At 43.9% G+C, this 13,412-nt stretch overlaps 1 pseudogene; it reads right to left on the reverse strand.

Annotated features, from left to right (window-relative positions):
* Window positions 1–3,338: 3,338 nt before the first annotated feature.
* LOC121156378 lies at window positions 3,339–10,734 on the reverse strand (annotated as a pseudogene).
* Window positions 10,735–13,412: the final 2,678 nt, after the last annotated feature.

The raw sequence follows: 13,412 nt of genomic DNA on the forward strand, positions 1-13,412 counted from the left end.
CAAACTTCATCTTTATAGCTGGGTCACTAGCATTAGAATTGTCACATGCGGGTGGGTCTCAGGACGGGGCGTCTCATGCCTGGATCCCGGACGGCCGCCATGGGCACATGGTGAGCCGTGTCCGGGCCTGCTAGGTTCCAGAGGCTGCTTCCTTTGGGGTGAGTAGACCGAGGGGGGAGGCCTCTGGGACAGGGCAGGTCCGGCACCCACCCGTCGCCCTCATTGGGCGGTGAAGGGGATTTGGGAGGGGCGCGACCTTGGGCCTGGGAATTTAAACCTCCAGCAGCCTCCCGGCAGCTGGTGGGTCTCAGGACGGGGCGTCTCATGCCTGGATCCCGGACGGCTGCCATGGGCACATGGTGAGCCGTTCCCAGGCAGCCAGTGCGCCATTGGTGCCAGGCTCCGCCTGCTGGCCGCCTGGCTGGGGAGCTCTGGGGATTTTGTTCTATGATTTGCTGCTTAATTGGCTCCAGGTTGAACCCATTGTGATTCTCGGAACTGAAACAGGCAGTAACTCTTCCTTTTTAAAATTTGTAATCACTAATAATGCTGGGCACCAAATACCAGTCCATGCAGAAGCCTGGGCTAGGGGCTTGTCCTGCAAAAGTAGCTCCAACGGCTGGCTAATGTGTCAACTGGTAGGGAACAGAGTAGATCTGGTACGAATGAGCAAACCTTAGCCCACAAGTAAAACTAGAAACCAGGAGGGAGCAAAGATCATGCCAAGCTAGGCTCTTGTACCTACTGGTCTGCGGGAGCCAGGGACACAAAGCCACAGTGTCTAAGGCAGAGTTCAGGACAGGTGAGGAGCTGTGCCAAGCTGAGTCAGAGCAACCACTGGCATGCGAGTGATCTATGGCTGGGAACAGACCCGGTTGGGGAGCAAAGGGGACAACCCTAGCTGGGCTGAGGTCCACACAAAGAGGCGCGTGGCCTGGAAGGGGGGCTGCGTTCTGATCTGGATACAGTTGTAGTCTCCCTTGGCACAAGTATGGACTGGGATTGGATGCACCGAACCGGGCTGGACCCTGACTCCCCCTGGTGTTCTGGAGGACCAGGGCAGATGTGTGATAGACTAGGCAAGGTCTCAAACCCCTACTGAGCCATGTGTGAGCCATACGTGGGTATGGACAAACCATGGCTGGGCTGGAACATCCAACAGCAAGAACTAGATTGCGTGGAAGGACAGTCAGGAAAAGCCACAGTTCCTGCTATGACAGGAGGTGGACTGAGTAGGGTTGGCTCATGGACCCACTGGTAAGCGCGAAACCTGGCATTGGGAGAGGTTCTGATGGAGGAGCCTGGGCAACTCCTCTGGCAGGACACAGACCCGGCAGGTCAGCGCAAGAAACATGATAGGAAACAGCCCAGAAAAGGCCATGGAAAGCTACCCACTGGCATACACTTGGCAGACGTGGGGGCAAGACCAGGCTGAATCTGTCCACGTCATCCACTGGCAAATCCTGGCACCAGTGTGGGTCGAACCAGGTTCGGTCGCAACAAAGACTAGTGCACAATATGGAATGCCGAGGTGAGGTTGCCTGTACCGGAAGGGACCGCAGCGTCCAACCAGCTGGAGAACAAGAAAGGAAGTAGGCAGAGCCAGCAGGGGAATAACGGAGGGTTCCTTTGCAGGATAGCTACTTCCGCAGGAGAGCATGGGCTGGGATGGGGGCAGACCAGACTAGACAGAGCTACCACACCTGTGCGCCTCATGTGGACTAGGTCAGGGAAAAGCCGGGCTCGGCGGATTATTCCTACTGGTGCAAACAGAATTAAAGTGGGCGAGGTTTGTTTGGGTAGCATCAACTGGAATCTGGGAGTGGGAGAGGCCTGGGAGGGTAACAGTGGGCTCATCCCTCTTGGGTTACCACTTCCACGGGAGGACATAAAACCAAACAGCGGCTGGGGTGGAATGGGGTGTGGGACAGACTGGATTACTGCTACACTTACTGGCAAACCAGGGCAGGGGCGGTTCTGGTGGGGGTTATTGTGGGTCGCACCAACTAGGCTGCAGCTCCCACTGGTTTAGGTGAGGGCCAAGTATGTGCGGGGCAGAACCAGGCTGGACCGCAACACCCATTGGTTCCAGTGGAAGTCGGGAGTGAAAACAGAACCAACCCAGCAATTACAACCACCAGCTGATTGGAGCGATGGACGGTGCCAGGCCCTGTACTTGTTAGCACATACAAGAAGTTTCTTTGGAGATCTTCCTAATCTAAATGCTGGACTCAGAACCCTAACGAAGAAAAGAGAGAAGACAGAACGGGTCAACCAACCATCTCAGCTATAATGGACTATGTCAATCAGTGGATTTTTCAAAGACCTCATAGTGCTTGGAGTGGCAAGATTGACAGCGATTCATAACTGTTGCAATATCAAAACCACTTGAGCAAGAACCTCAGAGCATGCCCTACACCCGGGACTTGGGGAGGGTGGGAAATTGGGTGGGCCTTCTCCCTTATAATACCCCCCTTTTAAACATGAAGGTAACAATATGGAAAACATACTAGTATTATCCACTTTCCTGTAGCCCTTGAACCTTCTTACTCTAACTAAGTATGTAAAGAATGTCAAATTAAATTTTATTAATTAAGAAAAAAAAAAGAAACTCTTTATAAATGATGACAGATGTGCAACTGTTTAAGAAACTCCTGAAGATGGAGAAAGCTACCGAAAGGCAGTAGCTGTTTAGTCACCAATTAGTGCAGCAACGTGAAGAGAATAAAGATTGTGGAGACTTAAAAAAAAAAAAAGAAAAGAATTGTCACATGCATCAGTTCATATTTATGCTTCCAATTCTAGTCTGAAACAGCATGTGGAATTTTGAAATTATAGAAAACTCCTATTACATACAATGTGTAAATGATAAAGATGGTATTCCAAACAAGCGTTACGCACTGAAGATTTATTAGCAACACAAAAATCTGAAAGCAGTACTCATTCACATTTTATCCTTCACAATAAGGACCACACAAAAACTGAATCTTATTTTAACAACACATAGACTGTTCTGAAATACACTGATATTCTGCATGTTTACTTTTTAACACTTGCTGAAACTTCTAAAGTGTTTTTGCACTTCCACTACACTTTTAGTTTTCTATTTGCAATGTAACTAAAGCTTGTTTCATTCACGTTGTAAGCTGTTAGAGCATGCCTGTATGCTTATGGGAGCTAACATATGCTTACACATTTTAGTAATGAAAATTAAGGCTTCCAAGAGGCTTCTGCACATTATCTACATTCATAATGTTTCTCCCATGTGAATTCTGATGTGTAATGAAATCTGACTGCCTGCAAAAGGATTTTCACCACAAAGGACATTCACATTGTTCTTATCCTGTGTGGGTTCTCTGATGTGCAATGAGGTGTGACTTCTGAGAAAAACTTTTTCCACACTCATTACATTCATAAGGTTTTTCCCCAGTGTGGATTCTCTGATGTGGGATTAGGCCCGACTTGTAACGAAAAGCTTTTCCACACTCACTACATTCATAAGGTTTTTCCCCAGTGTGGATTCTTTGATGTGTAATGAGGTGTTGCTTCTGAGAGAAAGCTTTACCACACTGACTACATTCATAAGGTTTTACCCCTGTATGGATTCTCTGATGTGTAATGAGTTGTGACTTCCAAGAAAAACCTTTTCCACACTCACTACATTCATAAGGTTTTTCCCCAGTGTGGATTCTCTGATGTGGGATTAGGTCCGACTTGTAACGAAAAGCTTTTCCACACTCACTACATTCATAAGGTTTTATCCCTGCATGGATTCTCTGATGTGTAATGAGGTGCGACTTCTGAGAAAAAGCTTTTCCACACTCACTACATTCATAAGGTTTTACACCAGTGTGGTTTGCCTGATGGGTATTTAGGGATGACTTCTGTTTAAATGCTTTTCCACACTCACTACATTCATAAGGTTTTATCCCTGTGTGGATTCTCTGATGTATAATGAGGTATGATTTCTGAGAAAAAGCTTTTCGACACTCAGTACATTCAAAAGGTTTTTCCCCAGTGTGGATTCTCTGATGTGCTATTAGAGATGACTTCAGTTTAAATGCTTTTCCACATTCACTACATTCACAAGGTTTTTCCCCTGTGTGGATTCTCTGATGTATCATTAGGTGTGACTTCTGTTTAAACGCTTGTCCACACTCACTACATTCATTAGAATTTACCCCTGTGTGCTTTCTCCGATGTGTAATGAGGTGTGACCTCTGAGAAAAAGCTTTCCCACACTCATTACATTCATAAGGTTTTACCCCTGTGTGGATTCTCTGATGTGTAATGAGTTGTGACTTCCAAGAAAAACCTTTTCCACACTCACTACATTCATAAGGTTTTTCCCCAGTGTGGATTCTCTGATGTGGGATTAGGTCCAACTTGTAACGAAAAGCTTTTCCACAATCACTACATTCATAAGGTTTTATCCCTGCATGGATTCTCTGATGTGTAATGAGGTGCGACTTCTGAGAAAAAGCTTTTCCACACTGACTGCATTCATAAGGCTTTTCCCCAGTGTGGATTCTCTGATGTGTGATTAGAGATGACTTCTGTTTAAATGCTTGTTCACACTCACTGCATTCATAAGGATTTACCCCTGTGTGGATTCTCTGATGTGTGATGAGGTGTGACTTCTGAGAAAAAGCTTTTCCACACTCACTACATTGATAAGGTTTTACCCCAGTGTGCATTCTCTGATGTGGGATTAGCACCGACTTGCAATGAAAACCTTTTCGACACTCACTACATTGATAAGGTTTTCCCCCTTTGTGGATTCTCTGATGTAGGATTAGATATGACTTCAGTTTAAATGCTTTTCCACACTCACTACACTCATAGGCTTTTACCCCTGTGTGGATTCTCTGATGTGCAATTAGATATGACTTCAGTTTAAACGATTTTCCACACTCACTACATTCATAAGGTTTCCCATATGTGTGAATTCTCTGATACCTAATGACAGATAATTGCTGGTGAAAGGCTTTTCCATGCTCATTACATTCATTTGGCATCTCTGCAGTGTCAGGAATTTGATCTCCCATGAGTTCTGACTTCCGGTCAATGTTTTCTTTACATTCATTGCACACATTCAAATGTGCTCCTCTTTCACTTCTATGTTTGCTATTAATGCAAGATTTATAGTGAAAAGGCTTTTTACAGTAACCACATATATAACAACTTTTTGCTGTTTGGGCTATCTCATTGACTTTGACATCTTCTTTATAAATAAGTGATTTCTCACTCAGGAAATGCTCATAGGATTTCTCTCCTGATTGTGGTTGTTGATGATTGTCAAAGTCAGGACTGTTACTTAACAGTTTCTCTTTAACCTGAACAGACTCTCCCACATTGACAGGTTGCTTATTACATGCATCGCTGGTGTAAACTTTCTCACTCACAAGGAATATCTTCTTCTTGCTGAAAGTTTTTTCTTTCCCACTGTGTTCAAAAGACTGCTCACAAGTGTGCATCTTATCATGTTGTCTGAGATTTTCCCCACTCTGGAGTTTGATCTCAGGCAAATTAGAGGCATGCTTTATCTCCAGAGGCATTTCATCAGGCATCCTGGGGGAAGAAAAGATTTCAAATGAGCTACGGTGTCTTGCTTCTGTCCATTCACAAGCAAGTTGACTTCTAAGATCTCTACTTGCAGGTGCTTTCTCTGTCCTGCATCCAAGTTTACCTGGTCACTTAGCAAGTGAAACATCTATTCAAAACTGATTTTCTGTTTCTGTTTCTACAGTATGATGCAGAAAGAAGCACTGAGTTTTCCTTGTAACATTTGCTCTGGTGCACGATGTAACACCTGAACAAAGACCCAACCCCCAACCACTGCCTTGCTGTAGCTAAACATCCAGAGGGACTACATTTTAGAGAGGTGGAGGTAGGAAGTACAGCAGTTTAATACTTCAGACGCTCTGCTCAGCTACTACCTATTTGCACTTTCCTTTTCAACTCAATTTTCCTATTGGACCCTAGGCTCTGAATGCTTGTGTTTGGACAGCTCCTTAGGCCAAATTGACAGTCCCAAGCAAAGGGCACTTTTCTGCATGACTTCAAACAACTACGTGGATTCTGAATGCCAAGCACCTGACATTTACCCAAGTTCTGGGTTCTTTTCTCATGTTTTAGATTGGTTTATCCTCTCTTGAGTGATAAGACTCATTGTACCCCCAAGTATTTTTCTTGGCCTTGATGTTTTTGTTGTTTAAAATTTATATATTTGGGCCCGGCGCGGTGGCGCAAGTGGTTAAAGGTCCTCGCCTTGCACGCCCGGGATCCCATATGGGCGCCGGTTCTAATCCCGGCAGCCCCGCTTCCCTTCCAGCTCCCTGCCTGTGGCCCGGGAAAGCAGTCGAGGATGGCCCAAAACTTTGGGAACCTGCGCCCGCGTGGGAGACCCGGAAGAGGCTCCTGGCTTCGGATCGGCATAGTATCGGCCCGTTGCGCTCACTTGGGGAGTGAATCATCGGACGGAAGATCTTCCTCTCTGTATATCCGCCTTTCCAATGAAAACATAATAAAAATAAATCTTTAAAATTTATATATTTTTATTGGAAAGTCAGATATGCAGACAGCAGGAGAGTGAGAGAGGAAGATATTCTGTCTGTTGAATCACTCCCCAAGTGATCACAATGGCTGGATCTGAACTGACACAAAGCCAGAAGCCAGGAACTCTTCTGGGTCTCACACACAGATTCCTTGTCACAAGGCTTTGTGCTGTGCTCGACTACAATGCCAGGCAACAATCAGGGAGCTGGATGTTAAGTGGGGCTGCCAGAATATGAATAAGTGCACATATGAGACCAATGCATGCACAAGCAAGGGCTTTAGCTGCTGGCCTACCAAGCTGTGCCTTGGGTTTGATCTTTAGAAGTGACCTATGTGGGTCTTTAGATGACCCATTCCATAGAACATAGATCAGTTGAGAAAAGAACAGTTGCTTTCATTTGTATCCTGTCTCAGATTACTCGTGTGTCTTCCTAAATCTGAGACATGAGAAGACATGGAATATCAAGGATATATTTGGAACTACAAAGTAGGATTTATTTCATGTCTCTTCAAGAGAAAACCACTGGGAAATGCCTTACTCACAGGTTCCTGCCCAGAGAAGGCTCAGGGGACATTTCAAAATGGAAGACCCTTTTGAAATTTTGTTTTCTCCACCTCTCTCCGTTCAAGAGGCACACCATCCTCTGGCTCTCTCCAAAGTAACATAATTTCACTCCATCTACTTTCTATATTCACCTCGTGATTTTCAAATGAACACTCCAACTATAAATGAAATATGTATGTATAAAGAAGCAAATTATATTTCTTAAGTTGCATTTTTGTACAATTTCTCATTTATATCATGTTTTAATTATGGGCACAGCTAATATTAAGTATCTTTATCAGGGCCCTGTGAGATATACTAGTGGCTAAATTCCTAGAATGAATGTACTAGGATCGCATATGGGTGCTGGTTCTAATCCAGGCAGCCCACTTCCCATCTGGCTTTCTGCACGTGGCCTGAGAAGGCTGTTAAGGACAGCCCAAAGCCTTGAGATTCTGCAGCTTTGTGGGAGACCTGAAAGGGGTTCCATGCTCCTTGCTTCAGCTCTAGCTGCTGTTGTTGCCTGGGAAGTGAATCAATGCATGGAAGATCTTACTCGCTCACCTCCTCTCTGTATGTCTGACTTTCCAATAAAAATAAGTATATCATCAGAAAAAAGTCACCGTTGGCAATGCAACTCCCTTTTGGGTTATTATACAATTTTTGTGATTATAACTTGCCTGAAGATTATTTCTTGACTTTCCTGATTAGCTCCAAGCAGCTTATTCTTTCTGTAGCGATCTGAAATGAAGAAAAGAGTAACCATCTCCATGAAGCTCATTTAATTTTTTTGATAAAATGTTCAATTAAAGCTGATGAGGTTCGTTGCCATTCTAGATTGAGCACATTTTAATATTAGGGAAATGAGGACACTTATGAGTATGATTAATGATCATGACTTCTTCTTTATTAATAATTGACATAACAACTTTTTAAAATAACAATTTCAATTACTTCAAATTGTGTATTTTAAGTTGATGCAGGATAGCAGTGAAAATGTGGCACAGAAACTCAAAATAAGGCTTGGGATGGATATCGTACATCCCATAACAGCACCAATCTGTCTTGGCTTGAGCACTCTGATTCAAAGACAATGTCCTGAGAAAGTGTATCTGGCAGGTGGCACATGATGATTCAAGTGCAAGGCATAATAAAAAGACCAATAAGTAATTCTAGATGTAGGGTTACTCGCCAACAAATTTTGAAAGGCATTGCTAGAGTAAAACTACACATGGAGATTGTGGAATTCCTGTGTCTCATCAGCTATCCTCTGGGAGGAAACTTAAAAAACACAAAAACAAGAGGTGTCAGGTGAAGAGAAATGACGGCAGTTGTAGAACCGATGGCCGTCTGTATTAGTCAGGGCAGTGGCGCTCAAGTGTGCATCCTGAGTGGGGTGTGGGGTGTGCTGGACTGCAACGCTCACCAGCTCATGCTAGGTCAAGGAAGGACGGACAGCACCGGACACTGGCCTAAAGCCCAGTGGCATGTAGGAGGACTGTGTCTGGGAGGGGATAAGGGGGAGAAACTTGGGAAGCTCCCCTGGTGAGTTTGGTGAGTTATAGCTCCCACTGGTGAATAGGTGGTCTGGACCTCGGGGTCAGACAGGCTGGGCAAAGTAGCACTAACGGCTCATCAATGTAAAAAAAGCGATGGAACAGGTGCGTCAGGCAGTACTGAGCAAACCTTAGCTAGGTTTTTGCACCAAGTGGTCTGCGTGAGCCACTGATGCTGAGCAACAATGTCTAAGGTGGGGTCACAACAGGTGAGAGGCTGTCCAAAGCTGAATCTGAGCCACCACTGGCATATATGGGATCTATGGCTGGGAACAGGCCCAGTTGGGGAGCTAAAGGGACACCCTAGCTAGGTGGAGGTTCCCACCAATGGGCGCACAAGCTGGAATGGGGCTGTGTTCGGTTCAGGATACAGTTGTAGTCTCCATTGGCACAAGTGTGGAGGTGAACTGAGTAGTGCTGCCTCATGCACCCACTGGTCTGCGTGAAATCTGGCACTCAGAGGGGTTCTGATGGAGGAGCCTGGGCAATGTCTCTGGCAGGACACAGACCCGGCAGGTAAGCCCAAGTAAGATGAAAGGAAACAGCCCAGAAGAGGTCATGGAAATTGTCCCACAAGCATACATTACGCATGGGTCGGTAGCAGACCAGGCTGAACCAATTCACGTCATCCACTGGCAAATCCAAATGCCAGAACAGAAAGTGGGTCGAGCCAGGTTCACTTGTGACAAAAGCAGTACACAAAATGGAATGCCAAGAAGAGGTTGTCTATGCCAGATGTGACAGCAGCACCCAAGCAGTACATGTGAGAACCAGGAAGGGAGGGGGCAGAACCGGCAGGGGAATAACGGGTGGTTCCCTTGCTGAACAGCTACTCCCACTGGAGAGCGTGCTCTGGGATGGGGGCAGACCAGACTAGGCGGGGCCAGGGACACAACGCCTGTGTGCGCCTCATGTGGACTGGATCAGGGAAAAGCCAGGCTGGGCTGATAGTTCCTCATGGTGCAATCCACAGAGTGGGTGAGGGTTGTTGGGGCTTAGCCACAGCATCAGATGGCAGAAGGTGGCACTGGGGGTGAGTTCTGTCAAGTTAAACCACAGAACCACCTGGAGAGTGCATAATTGGGAGTGGGAGTGTCCTGGGAGAGAAATATTGGGCTCCTCCCTGTTGGGTAACCACCCCCCACAGAAGGGCACGAAAACTAGGACAGGGACTGGGGTGGCTAGACAGAGAGACACCCAACAACATACTTGAGGGCTGGGTAGTTGAGCTGGTTCGATGGAACAGGTTTAATACCCACTGACATGTATGAGAGCAGAAGGGGAGGTGGGACAGACTGGACTAGTTTGCTACACAGACTGGCAAACCAGGGTAGGGGGTGGGCCTGGTGGGGTTATGTTGGATCAGTGTAACTGGGCTGCAGCTCCCACTGGTTTATGCAAGGGCCAAGTATGTGCAGGGCAGAATCAGGCTGGACTGCAAACACCCATTGGTTCCAGTGCAAGACAGGGATGGAAACACAACCAACCCAGCAATTGCAATCACCAACTGATCAGGGTGATGCACTGTGCTGAGCCTCGTTCCTGCTAGTACATACAAGAATCTGATCTGGGAACACTTTAGACAAAGTTTCCTTGGGGAGCCCTCCAATCGAGCTTTTGAACTTAGTACATTAACCATCAGATGACAGGAGAGAACAAGTTAATCAAATACCTCAGTCATATGTTGGCAATGAAAGTACTGGGCAAACGGATACTATATGATGGACTATGTGAATCAGTGGATTCAGTAACGACTGCATCGTGCTTGGAGTGGTGAGAGTGGCAGCAATTCAGAACTGCTAAACTATCAAAATCACTTGAGCAAGACCTTCGGAGCATGCCCCACATGTGGGACCTGGGGTGGGTGGGAGACTTGGTGGGGCTTCTCTCTTAAAATCTCCTTTTACATCAGATATATTAAGGAAACAAAACAAAACAAAAGAATAAAAATTAAAGAAAGAGGTTTCCAGTCAACCTTTAATGAGCTATATGTTAATTTCAATGCCCACTATGTGCTCATCTACCTGGAAGTCTCTGGTTTGTAGATTTGTCCACGGTCCATGGTGTTGAATGTTGTTCCAAGCTTAAGATCACATCAGGCTTTGTCAAGCTGTACCCTGTTCATGGAAAATGATGTCGATTTTGTGACATCACTGCCAGTCTTTTCTAGCATGGAACTTCAGAAACTCTCCTTTCCCTTGTCAACCATAGAAAAGTCTTCTGTTTGGGCAGGACAGATTTTCACTCACCCACGGACAGCAGATTGTTGTAAGTCTCAAGCATCACATCCCTGTACAGGGTCCGCTGAGTGTTGTCCATGTGCTGCCATTCCTCCTGGGTAAAGTCCACAGCCACATCTTCAAATGACACCAACACCTATAAAGTACATGTCTCCTCAGTTCTGGATCATTACGTACAAAGACTGACAGTGAATTGTACGCATACTTAATTTGAAACTTTTATGGATGTGATTTAATTTACAGACTATACAGAGTAACAACAAAACAAAAATAAGTTCTCCTGTAGTACTTTTACAACTCCAATACTACAGTGGAATATCCCTTATTATTCTCTTACAAGTTGTTTTCTCTAAATATTTTGAATCTAAGCAACTGTTGAGGGCGTTGTTCAAATAAACTGGCAAGAGGAAGACATCACACTCAGTTTGTCCCTATGATTGCCGTTCTGCTTCATAAACAGATTACACTAAATAATCACTTTAACACTGAGCCAAATTATTAATTCAGTACCTGTAATAGTAAGCCGAGTGCAATTCTTTTGTGTTTGTTTAACTTGCACCTTGTGTGCATGTAGCTAAATTTACAATCCATATATATATTGTCCTGTATCATTTTTGCAATTCTGAAGCTACAATTCCATTATGATTCTGTATCAGATTGTTTTCTATCACAATTATAAAATGAATTAAGTGTGTAATCTGCAGACACACACACTCACACACAGAAACACATGATAAATAACCTGCTAGATTGGATAAGGAAGACACATGTATAAATCTGTAAATATTTCTTAAATCTTACATTGGCAATAAATATATATATATAACTATCCCTTGCCATTATTTTTCCATTTTTAGTATGAATGTATTAAAACCATTTCTACATTATTTCTTTTACTTTTTATGGAATAACATTTCAATTAAAATAAAATTTTAATTTCTACCTACTGAACTATAGCTTAGTAGGAAACCAAATTCCAGCCTCAGACAAAGCTATTTTTGTAACAATCACTAATACCAGCCAGTCACAATGAACCAGTTGAACAGAATAGATACATATACATACACATACATATACATACAGATATACAGCAAAGGCCATGTTGTAACATCACTGCTTTTGCACGTTTGGGAAGTCCTTTAATTTTAATCAGTTTTCTGGGTTTTTATCTAGTTACTCATTTTAATATAAAAAAATGTGAATGTAGCTGATATACAGAATTTCAAAAAACAGAATGATACTTCTTCTCTATCTTAACTTTTTATCTCTAATGCTTTTCTAAACATTTGAAACAGCATGCTTTAAACTGACATTGCATTCAAGATCTTAATCTTTCAGTGATTTAAAGGAAAAGAAAATCATCATAGTTCAATAGAAAAAGGCTATTAGTATCATGAAAACCAATGTTTCAATCACACCAGCTTTCAAACACAGATATTAAAGCTACAGCAGAATATCTGTAGAATTTTCTTTTCACAGTTGAGTAAGTTGATGTTTTTGTTATTCATTTAATAATATTGGACAATTTTTAAGTGCAATGTAAAAACAAAGAGAAAAAGGGGTGAATACTAGAATGAAGATTTTTCCATTTTATCTCTCTGAGAATGCAAAAATGTGCTGTGAGAAAGGACTCCATTGATGTGACACACTGTGATGAAAGCACTTGAGATTTAGTGATGTGGGATAATTGCAAAGAGTGCGAATAGCTGCAACTGCAGATTTCAGTAGATTTCAAGAATGTGGAAACTAAATGCTTCCCAAATCTAATGAATGCTATAATCCTAATAATCCAAGAAGCCCATAAGACAAGTAAAAAAATTCTCAAAAATTAATATTTTCTCATAAAACATGACCTTCATTCATATTTGTGGGTTTTCTGTCTTCTTGTTTTTCAAAGATTTATTTATTTGAAAACCAGTGAGAAAGAGAGAAAGACATTCAGAGAAATTGGAGGTGGACGGACGTAGGAGAGTTCGACTTCAGGGCGTAGGTGGTGGGAGCTTTGGCTAGATCCTAGCAGGGCTAGATCCTAGTACCTAGCACAATGTCGGAACAAAGGATGAGTCACATTAGGCAGGCCTATGATACTAACCAGCATGCGAGAGAACCAGGTCAGGGCATAAATTCGGTGTGTGTGTGTGGGGGGGTGGGTGGTGCGGGAAGATGTGGGCCTGTGGAAACATTTCCTTTGAAGGTTAGCGAGGGTAATGAGACCTCGTAGGTTAGAGGAGAGGGACCAGATGACCTTTACGCATAAGAATGATATACCGAACACCGTTCCATGCAAAAGCTAAGACTCCAGCCTTGTCTAGCAGGATCATATTCCATTATCTGATGTGTTGATGGATCAGGAAATGGGTCACATTAGGTAGGGCCATGGAATTAAGTAGCACAAGAGAGAACCATATCAGGGGGGTAGATTCTGTGGGGGATGTGTGGGCCAAACCCCGTGGAAATACTAGCTCCACTGGTTAGCTCAAAAGTTGAAGGGATGGCGATGGACTAAATTAGGTG

The sequence above is a fragment of the Ochotona curzoniae genome, unplaced genomic scaffold (genome assembly GCF_017591425.1).
Source record: "Ochotona curzoniae isolate NIBS_2020 unplaced genomic scaffold, NIBS_Ocur_1.0 contig_342, whole genome shotgun sequence".
Classification (NCBI taxonomy): domain Eukaryota; kingdom Metazoa; phylum Chordata; class Mammalia; order Lagomorpha; family Ochotonidae; genus Ochotona; species Ochotona curzoniae.